We start from the raw sequence: 20669 nt of genomic DNA, 5'->3' as shown, positions 1-20669 counted from the left end.
TCACTCTTACATTCTTTCACTCATGTATATACCACTCATATAATAATTAAATCACAAACACATCACTCATACACTCACTCACTTATCCATACATGCAATCATGCACACAGACAGTCATCCATACACCAGTAATGCACTCAATCAGTCCCCCATACAGCACTCATACACTAAGTCACCTATGCACCACTCGCATACTCACTCAGTCACTCATAGGCACGCTCATGCACTCACTCACTCACCTATACACATACTTATACACTCAGTAAATCACCAATACACCACTCATGCACTCATTCATCCATACATGAACTCATACACACAGTCGTTCACTCATGCACTATTCCTGCACTCACTCACTCATACATACATTTACTCACAAATATACCACTCATGCACTTACTTTTCCATATGTGCAATCATGCGCTCAGTCAATCACCCATATTTGAATTATACACTTACTCAATCACCCACACATGCACTCATGCTCTCACTCAATCACTCAGACACCACTCATCCATTGATTCAGTTACCCATATAGCAGGGATGTACGCACTCACCCATACACCACTATCACACTCACTCATAAATGCACTCACTGACTCACCCATAAATGCACTCATGCACTCAGTCAATGTCCCATGCACCTCTCATGAACTCACTCAGTCATCCATAAATGCACAATCACCCATTCATCACTCATGCACTGACTTACTGATCAATATATGGACTCTTACATACAGTTGGTCACTCATGGACCATTTGTATACTCACTTAGTCACCTACACATGCACTTTGCACTCATTCAAAACCCATGCATCATTAATCTGCTCATTCAGTCCCCCATACAGCACTCATGCACTCAGTCACCCATGCACCACTCTTACACCCATTCAGTCACGCATAGGCACACTTGTGCACTCACTCACTCACCTGTACATGCACTCATGCACTCAGCCAATCACCCATACACCACACATGCACTCACTCGTCTATACATGCACTCACACACACAGTCACTTACTCATACACCATTTCTGTACTCACTCATCCATACACCTCTCATAAATTAATTCACTCACAAATAGACAACTCATACATTCATTTACTCACAAATACACCACACATGCACTCACTCACTTATCCATACATGCAATCATCCACGCAGTCAGCCACCCATACACCTGTCATACACTCACTCAGTCACCCATACCTGTACTCATGCACTCACTCAATCATACACCACTCATCTATTCATTCAGTCGCCTATGCAGCACTTAAGCACTCACCCTTACACCAGTCTCACACTCACTCAGTCACTCACTCATAGAAGCACTAACTCACTCACCCATGCACATTCACATTCACCCATACACTCACTCATGCACTCCGTCAATGCCCCATGTACCAGTCATGCACTTACTCACTCATCCATACATGCACTCATACACACAGTCACCCATGCATCATTTATATGTTCACTTAGGGCCAGATGTAGGAAAATTGCAAATTGCGACTTGCAATTTGCGAGTCCTTCCGACTCGCAAATTGCAAGTCACAATTTGCAATGCAGAACGGTGTCTCAGACACCGTCTGCGAGTCGGTATGGGGTCGCAGAGACCCACCTCAGTCGCAAATTGCGGCCCCATACCGACTATAGGCACTCGCAAACATGGAGGCCTGCTGTAGTCAGCAGACCTCCATGTTCGTGACTGCTTTTAAATAAAGCAGTTTTTTTTTTTTTTTTAAGTGTAGCCCGTTTTCCTTAAAGGAAAACGAGCTGCACTTAAAAAAAAAAACGAAACTTTTCGTTTCGGTATTTTTTCAGGGCAGGTAGTGGTCTGACCTGAAAAAATAGTTTTGGTTCCATTCACAAAGGGGAAGGGGTCCCATGGGACCCCTTCCAATTTGCAAGTGGGTTACCATCCACTTCAAGTGGATGGTAACTGCGACACCATTTCCGACCGCATATGCGGTCGCAAATGGTATTGCATACCACTACGAATCGCAAATAGGAAGGGAACACCCCTTCCTATTTGCGATTCTGAAATACATTTTGTGAGTCGGTCCCGACTAGCAAAATGCATTTCTGCATTGGAAACACGCATTTGCGAGTCGCAAACGGCAGATTTTGCCGTTTGCGACTCGCAAAGTGTTTCCTGCATCTGGCCCTTAGTCACCTAAATATGTACTTATCTACTCACTCAATCACCTGCATAGCACTCATACATTAATTTAGTTAGCAATACAGTACTCATGCACTTACTCACCCATATACTACTCTCACTTTCAGTCACTAACTCACTCATAGACACACTCATGCAATCACTACTCACACACCCATACACTCACTCATGCACTAAGTCAATGTCCCATGCACTACTCATGCACTCACTCACTCATCCATACATGCACTCATACACACAATAAATCACTCATATAACATTCATGCACTCACACACCTAACATCACTCATACATTCATTGTCACCAATACATAATTGATAAATTAATTCACTCATCCATACATTCAGTCATTTAATACCCTCTACAGCACTCGTACACTCACTCACTCACTCACACAGGTACTCATGCCTGAATCACCCACCCACACATACCTCTATGCACTCATTCCGTCATCCATACAACACTCATTCACTTACTCACTTGCCCATATCTTTACTTAATTTACTAATGTACCCAGTCAATCACCCATACATAAACTACACACAGCACTCTTTTTATCTTGTTTTAACTGTGAAGGGCAGTTCCGAAAAGAACAATTTTTTCTTCTTTTCTTGAACTATTTTTTTCTTCTTTTTGTATTTTTTAAAAAGTTTATGATTTTTGATACTTCTTGTAAAAAAAAGGCAACAAGGTGAAAAAACAGGTTGAAAAATTATTAGAAAAATTAACATTAGTGCTGATTTGCAGCTTAAATAACAGTTTCTAATGATTGTTCGCCTGCTGTAAGGGTGGTATTACAGTCCAGGCAGTACATTCCACCTGAATGGAGGAATTAATGCAGGACGATGCTTTTGCACCTCAGATGGTATTTTTTCCCAGGGACAGATGGTGCGCCACGATGAGTTGAAGGTCCATCTTCTCTGTTCCTCCTTGCCCTCCTAAAGCTGCTTCCATGGTATGTTTTAGGATCACATAGCATTGAAGTTGTACCCCATGAGTATTTTTGTTATTACCTCTCAAGAGGGTCATTTGTCACAAGTTGTACTTAACAAGTCTGACAACTGTTTTAGATTATCCAGATGGAATGGAAAAAAATTCCCTTGCAATACTTTGTTTTTTCTGCTGAGGCTCCTCATCATTTTCTTCACTCACCTCATGTTCCTGATGCTCATTGTTATCGCCTCTCTCCTCCTGATGTACTAGATTTGCTGCCACTTTTCTTATACAAAGAATAGCCAAAAAAATAAATGAGACAGCAGAGTTCTAAAAGCACACCTGCTCTGTCTCCAAACCACAATGAAATGGAAGATTCAAGAACTGAAAAATGGGTGGAGACTTCCTATAGGTATAACTGAAAACTGTTTTGTCCTATCAAATTACTCTTTCACAGTCATGTGTCGTTCATGGATATTTTGATGTGACAAGTAAATTCAGAACCTAACTATAACTTCCCTGTAACCTTTGTCTTTTTTTCAGTAAATTTTTAAGGTTTTTAATTCTATTTCCCAACTATAACATTCTTGTAACCTTTCTCCACCCTTTCTTCCTTCAATTGGAACCACAACACTCCACAAGCGAGAAAAATGATTTATTGACGTCAAATCTTCTTTTACATTTTCCTCGCTTGTGGAGTACTGTGCTTCCGAATGAAGGAAGAAAGTGTGGATATTAAGACACAGTGGCGTACGTATATATATATATTTTTTTTTTTTTCACTGAAAAAGACAAAAGTTAAGGGGATGTTATAGTTAGGTTCACATTTTAAACATACAAAACCATAGAAATATTACAGTGATATTATCTATGATGTTAGGAAAGATGTCATGAGTGCTGTAATTTGTGGGGTAATTAGCAGTGCATGGCAAGGGCACGAGATATAATTACCTTAGGGCAGGCACAAGTTATACTTACTTGAGATAACTCTAACTATAACTGTTGAATCTCCCAAACTTCTCAGGCTGGCCCACAGGACATCTCAACAACCTCGACCTAAAAATAGAGAGGTGACACCTGTGAGAGCATTGTCTGATTTTATGTGCATGTTTAAAGTTTCCCCTATTCATTCCTAAGGGTTGTAATTATGCACAAAAAGACTATTTTGTGCTAAACTTTGAAGAATCATAGCTTTAAAAGTACTTACTAGATTTTTATGATCTTGGTCTTAAAAATGTTATAAAAATCTGAAGTATTTTGGTAAATTAGTCTCAAGTTATTCTTCCGAGTGTGTGTCCACAATTATTGATGCTGTGAGTACAAAAATGTTTAGCATGTCTCCAAGATAAGCCTAACTGCGTGCCCACACTACCACAAAAATAGAGCAGTAGGGGGTCTGCTTTTAATCTCTGGATACCAAAGTGGGGATGCGTGGACTCTCTGCACAGTGCATGTCTTTTTGTACACTATATAGAGAGCCTCCTACATTTGGTGGTACAGCGGTGGGATACAAGACATTTGCTGATACCACTTTGTCACTAAGTGAGCACACAAATAACACTAAAAATTGTCTGTAGTTGTATTTTTTTACAATTTGACGATTTGTTTACATTTTTTAAATAATTGCTAGGGCCCTGGTTAGGTCTGAAAACCAGGTGATTAGAATTTTAAAAAGTCTTTACAATAGTTAGGCCTTAGTAAAAGTTTCCAAAATTTGTTAAAGTTTCAGAAAGTTGCAAATGTTTTCCAATAGTTTAAAACTTTATTAAGCAAAATGTCTGATGCAGAGAACCCCGGCCCCTTGGCTGGAGTTGAAATACCCCTGGCTAAAGGCTCTCTTCAAAGGATAGCAGATCCATATTGATGCTCATGTTACCACAGAAAAGGTGAGACAGCTTGTGGCAGAATATGAGACTGTTAAGCAGGTAGAAGGGGAGAACCCGCAACAACAGAGAATCAAGAAAACTCTCATGAAACTGGGGATGATGAGGTAGGATCATCCATCACAGAAGTAAAAGCCCCCTCATGGGAGAATTTGGCTCTAGCTATGTTAACCCAAAAGCTGGCTTTAGGAACCCAGCTTTTGGAAATAGAAGTTAAAAGAAGGGAGTTGGACCTAGGACCCATCTCTGGTGGCAGCATTCATGTAAGTAGGGAGAAAGAGAAGTATTTCAAACTAAAACTACCAGAAGGAGTTGTCAATCACTTTTACAGAGGGTGATGATGTCACAAAGTGGTTAGAAAACATTGGAGCTCTCTGTTGTGGGAACTGTTCTCAGGCAAGTGCATGGATGGACTCCTGACCTTGAACGAGGCAGATGCCAAGCCCTATGGCCTCATGAAGGCTACCCTGATTGAGGGATTTGGGCTAACAACTGAAGAATACAGAATTAAATTCAGGGAGACCTGTAAAACCCAGAGTCAGTCCTGGGTAGAATTTGTGGACTATTCAGTAAAAAAGCTGGGTGGCTGGTTAGAAGGTAACAAGCTACTAGATTTTGATGGGCTTAATAATTCACTTAGGAAAGAGCATTTTCTGAGTCATTGCTACAATTAGAAAATACATCAGTTCCTGGTAGACCTAGGTCCACTTCTTGTCTACAGTTGGGGAAGAATGCAGACCACTGAGTCAAGGCAAGGGTGACCAAAACAATCCCTGGTGGGCGAGACTAAATGAAAGAGGCCAAAAAGCCCTCCTAAGGGAAAGATCGGAACCAAAATAAAAACGAAGAGTCTTCATCAGGCTGCCAAAAACCTGTTCAGGAGAATGGGCTTGAGACTCCTCACAGCCTAAGGGTGAGCACAAAGGTAGGAACTTTGATACCAACAAGGCTTGGTGCCATGATTGCAAAAACAATGGGTACCAAACTGGAGACCATAGTTGTAAAAACAAGAAAAATGTCTATAGTCCACCTGCAGTAAATGCCCTTGCCAATCTCCAGATGGGATCACAGTTGTGGCCTAACCAGGTCAGTCAACCCCTCGGAGGCAACATTAGTCACAGAGGGAGGGGTCGATCTAGCCTGTGCTTCCTGGCACACTAATATGCAAAAATACAGGTAGCACTGTTTGATTAATAGGACTAAGGTGGAAGCCTTGAGGGACACAGGGGCTAGATTCACCATGGTGACCCAGCACCTGGTCCACTCGGATCAGTACCTGATAGGAAAAAACATCATGTCGCCAATGCTGACAATGTCATAAAGATCCATCCCATGGCAATGGTATCTTTTGACAGGGGGGAGTAGTTGGACACAGTGGCTGTGTCCCCATCCATCCCTGTAGACTGTCTGTTTGAAATGATTTGGGGCAATCTCCGTGGGCTGAAGTAGAACTGAGGACTTATGCAGCACTGCTTGGACTCCCATAATGGGGATTTGTCAAGACAAGGGCACAGCATAAACTTCAGAGTGAACAAGGTGTGTTGGATCCTGGAAGAATGGAGCAACCCCCAACAGAAAAGGCAAGAAGACTGGGGCACCAGTTCTGAGCAGACCACAAGTCAGAACCCCTCCTCCCAGGAAGAGGACTTGTTAACCTCAGAGGGAACTGAGCCTGCAGAGCTTGGGCTTTATCACCCAGAGCTCTTAGGACTAGGGGGACCCTTTTGAGAGGATCTGTGCCAGAGACAAAAACCTGTCCCACTCTTGAAAGCCTGAAGCAGAAAGCTTCACAGGAAGACATGGGTAATACCAGTGGCACCCACAGGGTTTACTGGGAAGATGGACACCTGTTTACTGGGGCAAGGGACCTCAAGCCTGGTGAAAGCAGGTGTGACCTGCCAAGCCAGTGGCAAGGCCGAAGGTCACCTTAAGGCCCCCTTAATCCCACTGCCTTTGGTTGGGGTGCCTTTAAAAAGGGTAGAGGTTAACATTGTTGGCCCCCTTGACCCTCAAGCAGCTTCAGGAAAGAGGTATATTTTAGTGGTAGTAGATAATGCCACTAGGTACCCTGAAGCTATTCCACTTAGGCCTTCCTTAGGAGGTAGTATCAAACAGGGGTTCAAACGTCATGTCTGCATATGTAAAACACAAGTGGCAGGAATGTGGAGTGACTTATAAGTTCCCTACCCCATACCATCCACAGTCAAATGAACTGGTTGAAAGATTTTACCAGACATTGTTAGGCATGATTGGAGGACTCCTTTAAAAACTCAGAAGGAGATTGGATGTCTTACTTTCATGTCTCCTTTTTTCCTACAGGGAAGTGCCACCAAAGAGAGTAGTGTTTTCCCATTTTGAACTTTTATTTGAGGACCTTGTTATGGGTCCATTAACTCTTGTGAGAGAAGGCTGGGAGAGGTCTCTCAAAGAGCCTAAGCAAGACATTGTGAATGATGTATTTGGCCTTTATTCCATGATGGCTGAGTACATGGAGAAGGCCAGGAGTTCCAGAAGCACTGGTATGACCAAAAAGCTGCACCTGTACCGGTGGAGTTCCAACCAGGGCAGAAAGTTTGGGCACTGGTGCCTATGGCTTCTAGGGTTCTCCAAGACAAGTGGTCTGGGCCCTAACCCACACTTGAAAGAAAGGGGGTGGTCACCTACCTGGTTGACTGTCACAGTTGCAAGAATCCTAAAAGAATTATACATGTCAACCGCCTGAAGCACTATTGTAACAGAACTGATGTGACCATGCTCATGGTTACAGAGGAGGGATAGGAAGAAGAAAGTGAACATCTCCCTGATCTCCAGCAACACACAAGATGATTCTGTGGATGGAGTGGTCTTGTCAGACACCCTCACAGGACAACAGCAGGCTGATTGCAGGCAAGGTCTCAACCAGTATGCCAATTTATTCTATCTGACCCCTGGAAGGACTAACTGGTGTATCCATGTGTGGACACTAGTGACAGCTTGTCTGTCAAAAACAAAATGTATAGGCAGTCAGACCATGTCAGAGACAGCATTTAAGTGGAAGTCAAAAAGATACTGGATTTGGGTGTCTTTGAACCCTCTGAGAGTTCCTAGGCTAGCCCAATAGTTTTAGTCCCCAAGCCTCACTCCAAGGTAGAAAAAAAGGAAATTAGGCTTTGCTTGGACTACAGGGGCACCAACTAAGTCACAAACTTAACCACCCCCAATTCCAAGAGCTGATGAGCTCATAGACAGATTGGGGGCCGCCAAATACCTGAGTACCTTTGATCTTAAATCTGGCAGATTTGACTGACCCCTGGAGCAAAAGAGTGATCAGCTTTTTCCACCCCAAGTGTGCACTATCAATTTACTGTCATGCCCTTTGGATTAAAGAATGCCCCTGCCACCTTCCAGAGGTTGGTGAACCAAGTCTTGCCTGGAATGGAATCCTTTAGTGCAGCATATCTAAATGATATTGCTGTCTACAGCTCCACCTGGCAGGATCACCTGATCCACCTTGGAAAGGTCCTTAAGGCCCTGAAAAAGGCAGGCCTCACTATCAATGCCAGTAAGTGCCAGATAGGACAGGGAAAAGTTGTGTACTTGAACCACTGGGTAGGTGGAGGTGAAGTTCAACTCCTAGAGCCCAAGATCCAGACAATTCCAGCTTGGGAAACTCTAACTACCCGCACCTAAGTCAGGGCATTCCTTGGCTTGACTGCATATTATAGGAGATTTGTGAAGGATTATTGCACCATGGTGGCCCCTCTCACAGAACGTACCTCCAAGAAAATGTCCAAAAAGATCAATTGGACAGTGAGTTCTCAACAGGTTTTTGACACTTTGAAGGATACAATGTGTTCTGTCCCAGTCCTGAAAGCTCCAGAGTACTCCAGGCAGTTTATTGTCCGACCAGACACCTCAGAACTTGAGAAAGGAGCAGTCCTAGCACAGACCAATGATGAGGGATATGACTATCCTATTGCTTTTATCAAAAGAGGACTATTCCCTAGGGAACAAAAATGGAGTGCCATAGACAGGGAACCATTTGCTGTGGTCTGGGCCTTGAAGACGCTGAGGCCATACTTGTTTGGCTCTCACTTCATAGTTCAGACAGACCACAGGCCTCTCAGGAGGCTTCAACAGATGAAAGGTAAATATCCCAAACTACTTCGGTGGTCCATATCTCCACAGGCAATTGACTCTAAAGTGGAACGCAAACCTGGGACTGCCCAGGCCAGTGCAAATGGTCTCTCTAGGTTCTTCGACTTAGAGGATGAAGACTCCCCAGGGGAAGAGTAGTTTCATCCCCTTTTGATTGGCGGTGTAGTGTGAGAAAGGGTCTCTTTTGACATGGTGGATGATGATGTTGTTTCAACCTGTATGTGCCCTGGACCCCTGCTGAACAGGTTCCAAGGGCCAGACCTCTTTCCCCAAAAATGTACTACATATTGGCACTTCAGTCACCCTTGAACATCCCTAATAAATGGTACCCTTGGTAGCTAGGACATGGGTTTTGAACAGGGAACCCCAGAGCAGCAGCACCAATTGTGCCCCACCACAGCCTCATGCAGACTGCCATTGCAAGTGCATGAAGAGGAGTAGTTAAAAGCTGCAAACTCAACATGGCACCCACCAAGAGTGAATCAATAATCACAACAGGTGTGGTGGAGTAGAGCTCGAAAAAGGAAAAGTTGTCCACTTCTGATTAGTAAGACTAGTTATCAAGTCCCAAATTCATTAGAGGACGTACTACTTCTCCAGCAAGTGGGGTGTTCCTTAATGGAAGAGGTGGTCACACACACTTGTCATGGCACGCTTCATTCTTGACCACCTCTCCCCACCCTGGCAGGACAGTGCCACCAGGGCAGACTCAACCTCTTGGTAAGACCTATGCCAGAGGAAGCTCTTATATAAAAAAAATACTGGATAAAGTCAGGGATCCAGATCATGTTAAAAATAACTCTTTGGCTAGCGGTGTCATTCACCTTTATTAGTGGTGTCTGTGGCTATGATTAAAAAAACACTAGGATAGTAAGAAGAACCTAACTAGCATAACTGGCTACTCAAGCCAACATGTTTCTGCCCTCGCTTTGCGCCCAAGTCGGTCTGGGGCATTTGTCAGGGCTCAAGATCCCTAATAACTAACCCAAAGGTGTGTTATCAAAAACAACCACTCAGGGCCTACCTGAGAGCAGATCAAACTGTAGGTAGCTAAACACCAGGAGGGGAGGGAACAAAGAATTTCTAAGTTTTTTTTAACATAGAGTAATTTTCATTACTATATGTTAATCTAAACACCACCGTGCATACCCTTTGGCTGTGATGGCAGAGGGTGGCTGCAGAGCCTGTGGCCAAACCCTATAACCCTACATTTTTAGGGAAGGGGCCACGCAGACCACCTCCCAAGGACAATCTCAGCCTCTGAGATCCCATATCCCCTGGGACCCGGCCATGCGACCTGGGTGCCCTCCAGGGCACCGAATCACATTGGTGGGGACTGTGGGGGGAGCCTGAAAACCCCCATGGTCCCAGCTGGCTCCCAGTCCTCTGTGGAAGTCAGCATTGTTGTCACAGAGAGGGAGCTGCTAAAGACAGCAATTGTTTCCTCTGTCTCCCTGCCTGCATCTCCGCGGGCAGGAAGACAGAGGAAACCTCTGCTCGCAGTGAGGGAGAGCTGATTGACAGCTCTCCCTCGCTGCAAGCAGAGTGTTTGCTGTGAGTTGGTGGCACCTGTCAAAGCTGCCGCCAAGCCTGAGCAAACAGCCATGTCCCGGGGATGGGCACCCTGGGATGTAGCAGGAGCGGCCGTGGGGGGTGATGGTCCCTCGAGGGCGGCTGTGTGGCCCCCCTCCAAATTCAATGGCCCCAGGGAGTTGGTGGTACCAGGGGCTGTGGTGGTCCAAAATGGACCCCCCTTCTTTTTTTAATGTTTGCCCTAGGGAGGATGTAGTTCCTGGGACTGTGGGGGGTGGAGCAGCCCCAGGCATACAATTACAGAAATGCTCCAGGGAGGTGGTGGTCCCCAAGGCTGCAGGGGGGCTGCACGGCCCCATGCAAACAATTAAAGAAATGCCCTTGGGAGGCCCCGGGGGCTGTGGGGGGGGGGGGGGCGCACAGACACCCTGCAAAAAATTACAGCAATGAAATCGAAAAACCTTAGAAATTCACATAAAGAAAAGGTTGCTAGGACAGTATAGTTCGGCTCACGTTTCACTCAAACAAAACCAGTGAAATTCAGCAGTTATAGTTACCTGAGCTAACTATAACTTGTGACCACGCAATGCACTGCTTATGACCCCACATATTACATCACTCATGACATGGTCAATGACATCACTGATCATATCACTGATGGCATCATCCAGTGAGTGTGAGTGTTTTCGAAATGTTTATAAGTGTAAAGTGTAAAAAATGTAAATAGTATACTTTCTGCACTGTTCATGAGTGCAGCTATTTCTAACATTTATTAGATGAGTGGCTGTGTGACTGTTTATCAGATTGTGAGTGGGTGTTGGACTGCCTGTATGGGTGTGTGAACTGGTGTGAGTGCCTGTATGGATGTATAAGTAGGTATGTGAGTAGCTGTGTGGGTGAGGGAGTGGCTGTGTGAGTGACTATATTGGTGAGTGAGTGGGTGTGTCAGTGGCTAAATGGGTGAGTGGCCATGTGAGTGCTTGTATGGGTGAGTGAGTGGCATTTGTTGAGAGGATGTATGGGTAAAGGAGTGGTTGTATGAGTGCCTGTATGAGTGAGTGAGGGGGTGTGTGACTGGCACTATGGATGAGTGAGTGGTTGTGTCAGTATTTATATAGGTCTGTGAATGGGTATGTGAGTGGTTGTGTGAGTGTGTGAGTGGGTGTACAAGAGGTTGTATAGGAGAGTGAGTGGGTATCTGAGGGATTCTGTGGATGATGCCATCAGTGATGTCATTTGAGATGTCATCAGTGATGTCACTGACCATGTCATGAGTAATATAAGATGTGAGGTCATAAGCAGTGCATTGCGGGCGTAAGTTATAGTTAGCTGAGGTAACTATACCTGCTGAATTTCACTGGTTTTGTACGAGTGAAATGTGAGCCTAACTGGAGCGTCCCTGTGACCTTTGGTTTTGTTTCAGTGAATTTCTAAGGTTTTTAAATTATTTTTCCTAGCTATAATGTTCCTGTAACCTTTGTTTTTTTTTTCATTGAATTTCTAAGATTTTCTTTAATGATGTTTCCAAGCTATAACACCCCTGTAGCCTTTGGTTTTTATGTGAATTTGTAAGGTTTTTTTAATTTTATTTCCTAACTTTTACCACTAAGCTATGACAGTGAGTGTGTGAGTGAGTGCATAAGTGTCTCAGTAGGTCTGTGGGTGGGTGAGTATCTGAGTGGGTCTGTGAGTGGGTGTGTAAGCCTGAATGGGTGCTTGAATGTGTGAGTGGGTCTGTGAGGGGGTGCATGAATGTCTGAATGGGTCTGTGAGTAGGTGCACAAGTGTCTAAGTATGAATGTGAGTGTGTGAGTGGATGCATGAGTCTCTGAGTGGGTCTGTGAGTGAGTGTGTGAGTCTCTGAATGGGTCTGTTAGTGAGTGTAAGTAAGCAAATAAGTTAATTTTATTAGCATAGTTAATTAAACCAACGGCAATTTAAGAACTAGTCACATAATTGTGGCAAATAAACACTTGCATGTGCTCTTAAGATGAACTTTGAATACACACAATAAAAAAAAGTTCCCAATTATTAGTGTTGATTGATTTTAGCATTTGATTATGCACTATATAAAAAGGTTGCCCACCTGATTGTCATAATATTAACACTTTTCCTTAAAATGTTAAGGCTAAAAGCTGGGTCTTAAGTCCAAGCACTCACTTGACCTAGTTTGCTAAACGTAAAATACAGTCAGTTTCTGAGTGACAGAGAGCATATTAAAACTAGTTTATCAATCTTAGCGACTTAAAAACTCCTCAGCGGTGAACACTAACCCTTCAACTGTAAAAGATGGCATTTGTTTTCTCCATTCACCCATTATGTTAAGATTTGCCAATTGAATACTCATTAACATAGACTCATAAACATTTATGCAATGGCTCGCCGGTCAGTTCTTAACTATGCTCTACCTTATTCAATTATTTTTGCCATTTCTTTGAAGGTCTGCACCATGAATTTAGTCACCTGACAAGAAATAGAAATTGTAGTGACACTTAACCATCTAATAACGGCTGGCCTACATGAGCGTATGTCCAGAGTTCTTAGAATATATTTCAAATACTTTCTCCTTTGTTCTGCCAGCACCGGTCACACAAAAAAAACCATGAACAAGTGACTTTTGTTTATGCCCACAGAGGTGACACGATTGTGTCTGTGACTTTTGTCTCCATGAAGAGACCATGGCCCATATTTATACTTTTTATCGCAAAACTGCGTTTGCTCAGTTTTGCATCAAAAAGTATAATGCCAGCTTGTGCCATTCCAGAGCGCCAGCCAGACACCAGATTTATGGAACCCCGCAAGCTGGAGCACTGGTTCGGCTAGCCTGAGAAAAAATGTTGTTACCGGGTGGGGTAGCGGTAAGGGGGAAAGGGGGATTTGCCTCAAAAAATGACCCTAGGCCGGTCGAGGCAGAAAAATGCAGTTAACCAGCCTAGCGTCATTTCCTGATGCAAAACCAGCCGTAGAAAAGACAGGAGTCATGCTCAACACCCCAATGGCTAACACAGGAGACAAGTGTCCCCTAGGCATCGCCATTGCACCCAGTGCCATGTGGGGGGGCCATTCCATGGCCCCCAATGGCACTTAATTATTTTTAAATACTTACCTATACTTACCCGACTTACCTGGGATGGGGTCCCTTATCCTCTGGTGTCCCTCGGGTGTGGGTGGAGATGTTCCTGGGGATTGGGGTGGGCACCTGTGGGCTCTTTCCATGGTGTTTGACCATGGAAATGGGTCCGCAGGTCCCCTAACGCTTGCTCTGACTCAGTTGTTAAATAATGGCGATAAGCAGGCTTAGCGTCATTATTTAGACCCGCCTCCCCCGTGCATCATTTTGCACGGGGAGGATGAATAAGGCGCTAGGGGCTTTGAATCATTTTTTGGATGGGAATGCCTAACTTGCATCCCATTGATGCAAGGAGGTTTCACGCATCCAAAAAATGATGTTAACTCCTATAGTTTGGCGTTAGATGGGTCTAGCGTTAAAATATAAATATGGAGTTAAGTTTGTGCTGAATTTGTGTAAAAACAATTATGCAAATTCAGCACAAACAGAGTATAAATATGCCCCCATGTCTTTGGTTTCCATCATACCAAAACACAGTAGCCTGAATTCATGTTTCAGAGACTGGGTAAAGGGCACTGCTAGATATTCCTGAGCCCTTAGAGTTTTGTATGATTATAATACGGTCCAGGCATGTCGCCTTGTGGCGAGCGTGTTTTTGTCTGTAATTAAGGACTGTAACTGAGTAGCAGCATTTGCCATCCGGTAGAACTCCACTTTACCTAACAAATGTCCCATAGGTCATGCAAGCCTAGTTCCTTTATAGAATTATTTAGGTGATAACCCCATGAGCCTTTGGTATTAAAACACTGTTGTTCCTCAATTTCAATCCAGCATAGATTGTTGATGGTACCAATCTCTGCTGCTTGCAGTCTCCAACAGAATTTAATATAAGCACTCTTGCTCTGATATTCATAGTTTTCATAGTTTTTCAGACCAATTCCAAGCTGTGATTGAATGTGTGAGTCTCCGAGTGGGTCTATGAGTGGGTGATTGAGTTTCTGAGTGGATCTGTGAGTGGGTGTGTGAGTATCTGAGTGGGTCTCTGAGTGGGTGTGTGAGTCTCTGAATGAGACTGTGAGTGGGTGCATGAGTGTCTAGGTGGGGCTGTGAATGGGTGTGTGAGTGCCTGGGTAGGTCTCTGAATGGGTACATTGGTCTCTGAGTGCACCTGTGAGTTGGTGCGTGGGTTTCTGAGTGTGTCTGTGAGTGGGTGGGTGAGCCTGAGTGAGTTGTTAGTGGGTTCCTGAATGTCTGAGTGGGTCTGTGAGTGAAAGCATGAATGTCTGAGTGGGTCTGTAAGTGGATGCATGTGTGTCTGAGTGAGTGTCTGAGTGCATCTGTGATTGGGTTTGTGAGTGTCTGTGTGGATGTGTCAGTACCTGTGTGAGTGACTCAGCCACAAAGGAACCTCACCTGCCCTTTTATCCAACAAGAGTCCATACTGCACAAATAACTACACAAGTGGAGTTCTTTCTGCCTCCTTGGTTATATGTCCTCTACTTATTCTACTCTACAGCTGCATAATGGAGCAAAGAAAATGTCACTAGTGAATGTGGTGCGTTTTGGAAATATGATTGTCTCTGGTGTGCCTTTATCCAGAAATATGTGATAAGATGAATCCTCCTATAGAGAGGCCAGCAAGACTAAAAAGACATAAATCTCCACCAAACCAGGGTCCTCACTATTAACTATATGACGTAAGTGCTTCTTTGGTTTGGAGAGATGTCCTAATATTCCTTGAATTTAAGAACACACCCCCCAAATTGGTGGGAAACGCTATGGGGGCCCTTTGGTAAGCTGTCCATCATCCTGGCAAAAGGGACATGAGCTTTGCATACTACTAAGGTAGACAGGGTGGTGCCATGTGGGCGGAGCATCCAGGTGATTTGCGCAGTTGCATACTTGTGGCAATTTAAAGGGAGAACCATTGACTCTGCTCTCACCAGGAGAGGACAAGAAAGAACCCACTCATCACAGTCACATACAGATTGCTCTGCAAGAGATCAACAATGTATTCACCTCCACAAAGGATTTCAGATTATTTTTCAATATGGAATTGCTGAGAAAGCACAATTGCTTTGCCTTCGCCAACCCAGGAATTAGAATCACTTGTCCTTTACATAAGTGGAGCTTCAGTTGGGGCACATGCTATGTTTATATTTGTAACTTGTTTCTGGTGCGGTTATATTTCTGTGAAATGAGCATTAGGGCCAGAGTAGCCCAGGGTACCTCATCCACTGGGGCCTGGCAACAAATTAATGGGGGGGAGGCCACCCGGTCCCCCTCCCTGGACTGATCTCTGCCCTGGGGACCCGTCTTCCAGTGTCCGGCCTTCATTGAATAGAGGAAGAAGGCATGTGGCACCCCTCCAACGGCCAATCTCAGCCCCAGGGACCAAATTCTGCAGGGCCCAGCCTTCATTGAATAGAGAAGGAGGGCTGCACAGCACCCCACCAGGCTGATTTTGGCCCCAGAGATCACATCCCCCAGGCCCAGCCACGTCCCCTTGGTGCCCCCCAGAGTGTTTTTTATGACTTGACAGGATCTGTCAAAGCTCCCTCCGAGACAGAGCAAACAGCTATGTTTCAGGGATGGGCACCCCAGATCACAGAAGGAGCTGGCCCTGGGGGTGCAGTCTCCAAGGCCATTATTGGCACCAGATGGGGGGCCATGCAGCCCCCTCACTCGTTTTTTGAAAATAGAGTATGGAGGTGGTGGTCCCTAAGTCCGGGGATCCTCCAGGCTCTCCCTATGTGTTTTTTTTTTTATTTTGGCCCCAGGGAGGTGGTTGTTGCAAGGGTCTGGAGGATCCCGCATGGCCCCACTTTGCATTTCTTACACTGTGGGACGGGGGAGATGGTGGTCCCGGGGCATTAAAATGTCCATGGAGGATGATCACGTGCACCCTCCTCCTTTAATTTAATAAAGGAGGAATGCCCGGGGGCCTGGCCCAACTGGGGGCTTAATAAAAACATACATGCTCTCATACACACAGTCACCCATGCATCATTTATATGTTCACTTAGGGCCAGATGTAGGAAAATTGCAAATTGCGACTTGCAATTTGCGAGTCCTTCCGACTCGCAAATTGCAAGTCACAATTTGCAATGCAGAACGGTGTCTCAGACACCGTCTGCGAGTCGGCCTGGGGTCGCAGAGACCCACCTCATTAATATTAATGAGGTGGGTCGCAAATTGCGGCCCCATACCGACTATAGGCACTCGCAAACATGGAGGCCTGCTGTAGTCAGCAGACCTCCATGTTCGTGACTGCTTTTAAATAAAGCAGGTTTTTTTTTTTTTTTGAGTGTAGCCCGTTTTCCTTAAAGGAAAACGAGCTGCACTTAAAAAAAAAAACGAAACTTTTAGTTTCGGTATTTTTTCAGGGCAGGTAGTGGTCCCTTGGACCACTAACTGCCCTGAAAAAATTGTTTTGGTTCCATTCACAAAGGCGAAGGGGTCCCATGGGACCTCTTCCAATTTGCAAGTGGGTTACCATCCACTTCAAGTGGATGGTAACTGCGACACCATTTGCGACCGCGTATGCAGTCGCAAATGGTATTGCATACCACTACGAATCGCAAATAGGAAGGGAACACCCCTTCCTATTTGCGATTCTGAAATACATTTTGCGAATCGGTCCCGACTCACAAAATGCATTTCTGCATTGGAAACACGCATTTGCGAGTTGCAAACGGCAGATTTTGCCGTTTGCGACTCGCAAAGTGTTTCCTGCATCTGGCCCTTAGTCACCTAAATATGCACTTATCTACTCACTCAATCACCTGCATAGCACTCATACATTAATTTAGTTAGCAATACAATACTCATGCACTTACTCACCCATATACTACTCTCACTTTCAGTCACTAACTCACTCATAGACACACTCATGCAATCACTACTCACACACCCATACACTCACTCATGCACTAAGTCAATGTCCCATGCACTACTCATGCACTCACTCACTCATCCATACATGCACTCATGCACACAATAAATCACTCATATAACATTCATGCACTCACACACCTAACATCACTCATACATTCATTGTCACCAATACATAATTGATAAATTAATTCACTCATCCATACATTCAGTCATTTAATACCCCCTACAGCACTCGTACACTCACTCACACAGGTACTCATGCCTGAATCACCCACCCACACATACCTCTATGCACTCATTCAGTCATCCATACAACACTCATTCACTTACTCACTTGCCCATATCTTTACTTAATTTACTAATGTACCCACCCATACATAAACTACACACAGCACTCTTTTTATCTTGTTTTAACTGTGAAGGGCAGTTCCGAAAAGAACAATTTTTTCTTCTTTTCTTGAACTATTTTTTTCTTCTTTTTGTATTTTTTAAAAAGTTTATGATTTTTGATACTTCTAGTAAAAAAATGGCAACAAGGTGAAAAAACTGGTTGAAAAATTATTAGAAAAATTAACATTAGTGCTGATTTGCGGCTTAAATAACAGTTTCTAATGATTGTTCGCCTGCTGTAAGGGTGGTATTACAGTCCAGGCAGTACATTCCACCTGAATGGAGGAATTAATGCAGGATGATGCTTTTGCACCTCAGATGGTATTTTTTCCCAGGGACAGATGGTGCGCCACGATGAGTTGAAGGTCCATCTTCTCTGTTCCTCCTTGCCCTCCTAAAGCTGCTTCCATGGTATGTTTTATGATCACATAGCATTGAAGTTGTACCCCATGAGTATTTTTGTTATTACCTCTCAAGAGGGTCATTTGTCACAAGTTGTACTTAACAAGTCTGACAACTGTTTTAGATTATCCAGATGGAATGGAAAAAAATTCCCTTGCAATACTTTGTTTTTTCTGCTGAGGCTCCTCATCATTTTCTTCACTCACCTCATGTTCCTGATGCTCATTGTTATCGCCTCTCTCCTCCTGATGTACTAGATTTGCTGCCACATTTCTTATACAAAGAATAGCCAAAAAAATAAATGAGACAGCAGAGTTCTAAAAGCATACCTGCTCTGTCTCCAAACCACAATGAAATGGAAGATTCAAGAACTGAAAAATGGGTGGAGACTTCCTATAGGTATAACTGAAAACTGTTTTGTCCTATCAAATTACTCTTTCACAGTCATGTGTCGTTCATGGATATTTTGATGTGACAAGTAAATTCAGAACCTAACTATAACTATAACTTCCCTGTAACCTTTGTCTTTTTTTCAGTAAATTTTTAAGGTTTTTAATTCTATTTCCCGACTATAACATTCTTGTAACCTTTCTCCACCCTTTCTTCCTTCAATTGGAACCACAGCACTCCACAAGCGAGGAAAATGATTTATTGACGTCAAATCTTCTTTTACATTTTCCTCGCTTGTGGAGTACTGTGCTTCCGAATGAAGGAAGAAAGTGTGGATATTAAGACACAGTGGCGTGCGTATATATATATATATTTTTTTTTTTTCACTGAAAAAGACAAAAGTTAAGGGGATGTTATAGTTAGGTTCACATTTTAAACATACAAAACCATAGAAATATTACAGTGATATTATCTATGATGTTAGGAAAGAAGTCATGAGTGCTGTAATTTGTGGGGTAGTTAGCAGTGCATGGCAAGGGCACAAGTTATAATTATCTTAGGGCAGGCACAAGTTATACTTACTTGAGATAACTCTAACTATAACTGTTGAATCTCCCAAACTTCTCAGGCTGGCCCACAGGACATCTCAACAACCTCGACCTAAAAATAGAGAGGTGACACCTGTGAGAGCATTGTCTGATTTTATGTGCATGTTTAAAGTTTCCCCCATTCATTCCTAAGGGTTGTAATTATGCACAAAAAGACTATTTTGTCCTAAACGTTGAAGAATCATAGCTTTAAAAGTACTTACTAGATTTTTATGATCTTGGTCTTAAAAATGTTATAAAAATCTGAAGTATTTTGGTAAATTAGTCTCAGGTTATTCTTCCGAGTGTGTGTCCACAATTATTGATGCTGTGAGTACAAAAATGTTTAGCATGTCTCCAAGATAAGCCTAACTGCGTGCCCACACTACCACAAAAATAGAGCAGTAGGGGGTCTGCTTTTTATCTCTGGATACCAAAGTGGGGATGCGTGGACTCTCTGCACAGTGCATGTCTTTTTGTACACTATATAGAGAGCCTCCTACAATTGGTGGTACAGCTGTGGGATACAAGACATTTGCTGATACCACTTTGTCACTAAGGGGGTCATTCCGACGGGGATGCGGGAGCACCGCCAACAGGCTGGCTGTGCCCCTCAGGACATTCTGACCGCGGAGGTTCAGCCGCGGTCAGAACAGGAAAACCGGCGGTCTCCCGCCGGTTTTCCGCTGTCCTGCAGAATCCTCCATGGCGGCGCAGCTTGCTGCGCCGCCATGGGGATTCTGACACCCCATACCGCCATCCTGTTCCTGGCGGGTCGCCCGCCAGGAACAGGATGGCGGTATGGGGTGTTGTGGGGCCCCTGGGGGCCCCTGCAGTGCCCATGTCAATGGCATGGGCACTGCAGGGGCCCCCGTAAGAGGGCCCCACTATGTATTTCAGTGTCTGCTTTGCAGACACTGAAATACGCGACGGGTGCCACTGCACCCGTCGCACATACCCACTCCGCCGGCTCCATTCGGAGCCGGCTTCCTCGTGGGGAGGGGTTTCCCGCTGGGCTGGCGGGCGGCCTTCTGGCGGTCGCCCGCCAGCCCAGCGGGAAAGCCAGAATGGCCTCCGCGGTCTTACGACCGCGGAGCGGCCATATGGCGGCTCCCTCCAGGCGGGCGGCTCCCGCCGCCCGCGGGGGTCAGAATGACCCCCTAAGTGAGCACACAAATAACACTAAAAATTGTCTGTAGTTGTATTTTTTTACAATTTGATGATTTGTTTACATTTTTTTAATAATTGCTAGGGCCCTGGTTAG

Source organism: Pleurodeles waltl, chromosome 2_1 (genome assembly GCF_031143425.1).
Source record: "Pleurodeles waltl isolate 20211129_DDA chromosome 2_1, aPleWal1.hap1.20221129, whole genome shotgun sequence".
In the NCBI taxonomy this organism is placed as follows: domain Eukaryota; kingdom Metazoa; phylum Chordata; class Amphibia; order Caudata; family Salamandridae; genus Pleurodeles; species Pleurodeles waltl.
This window is presented reverse-complemented; position numbering follows the sequence as displayed.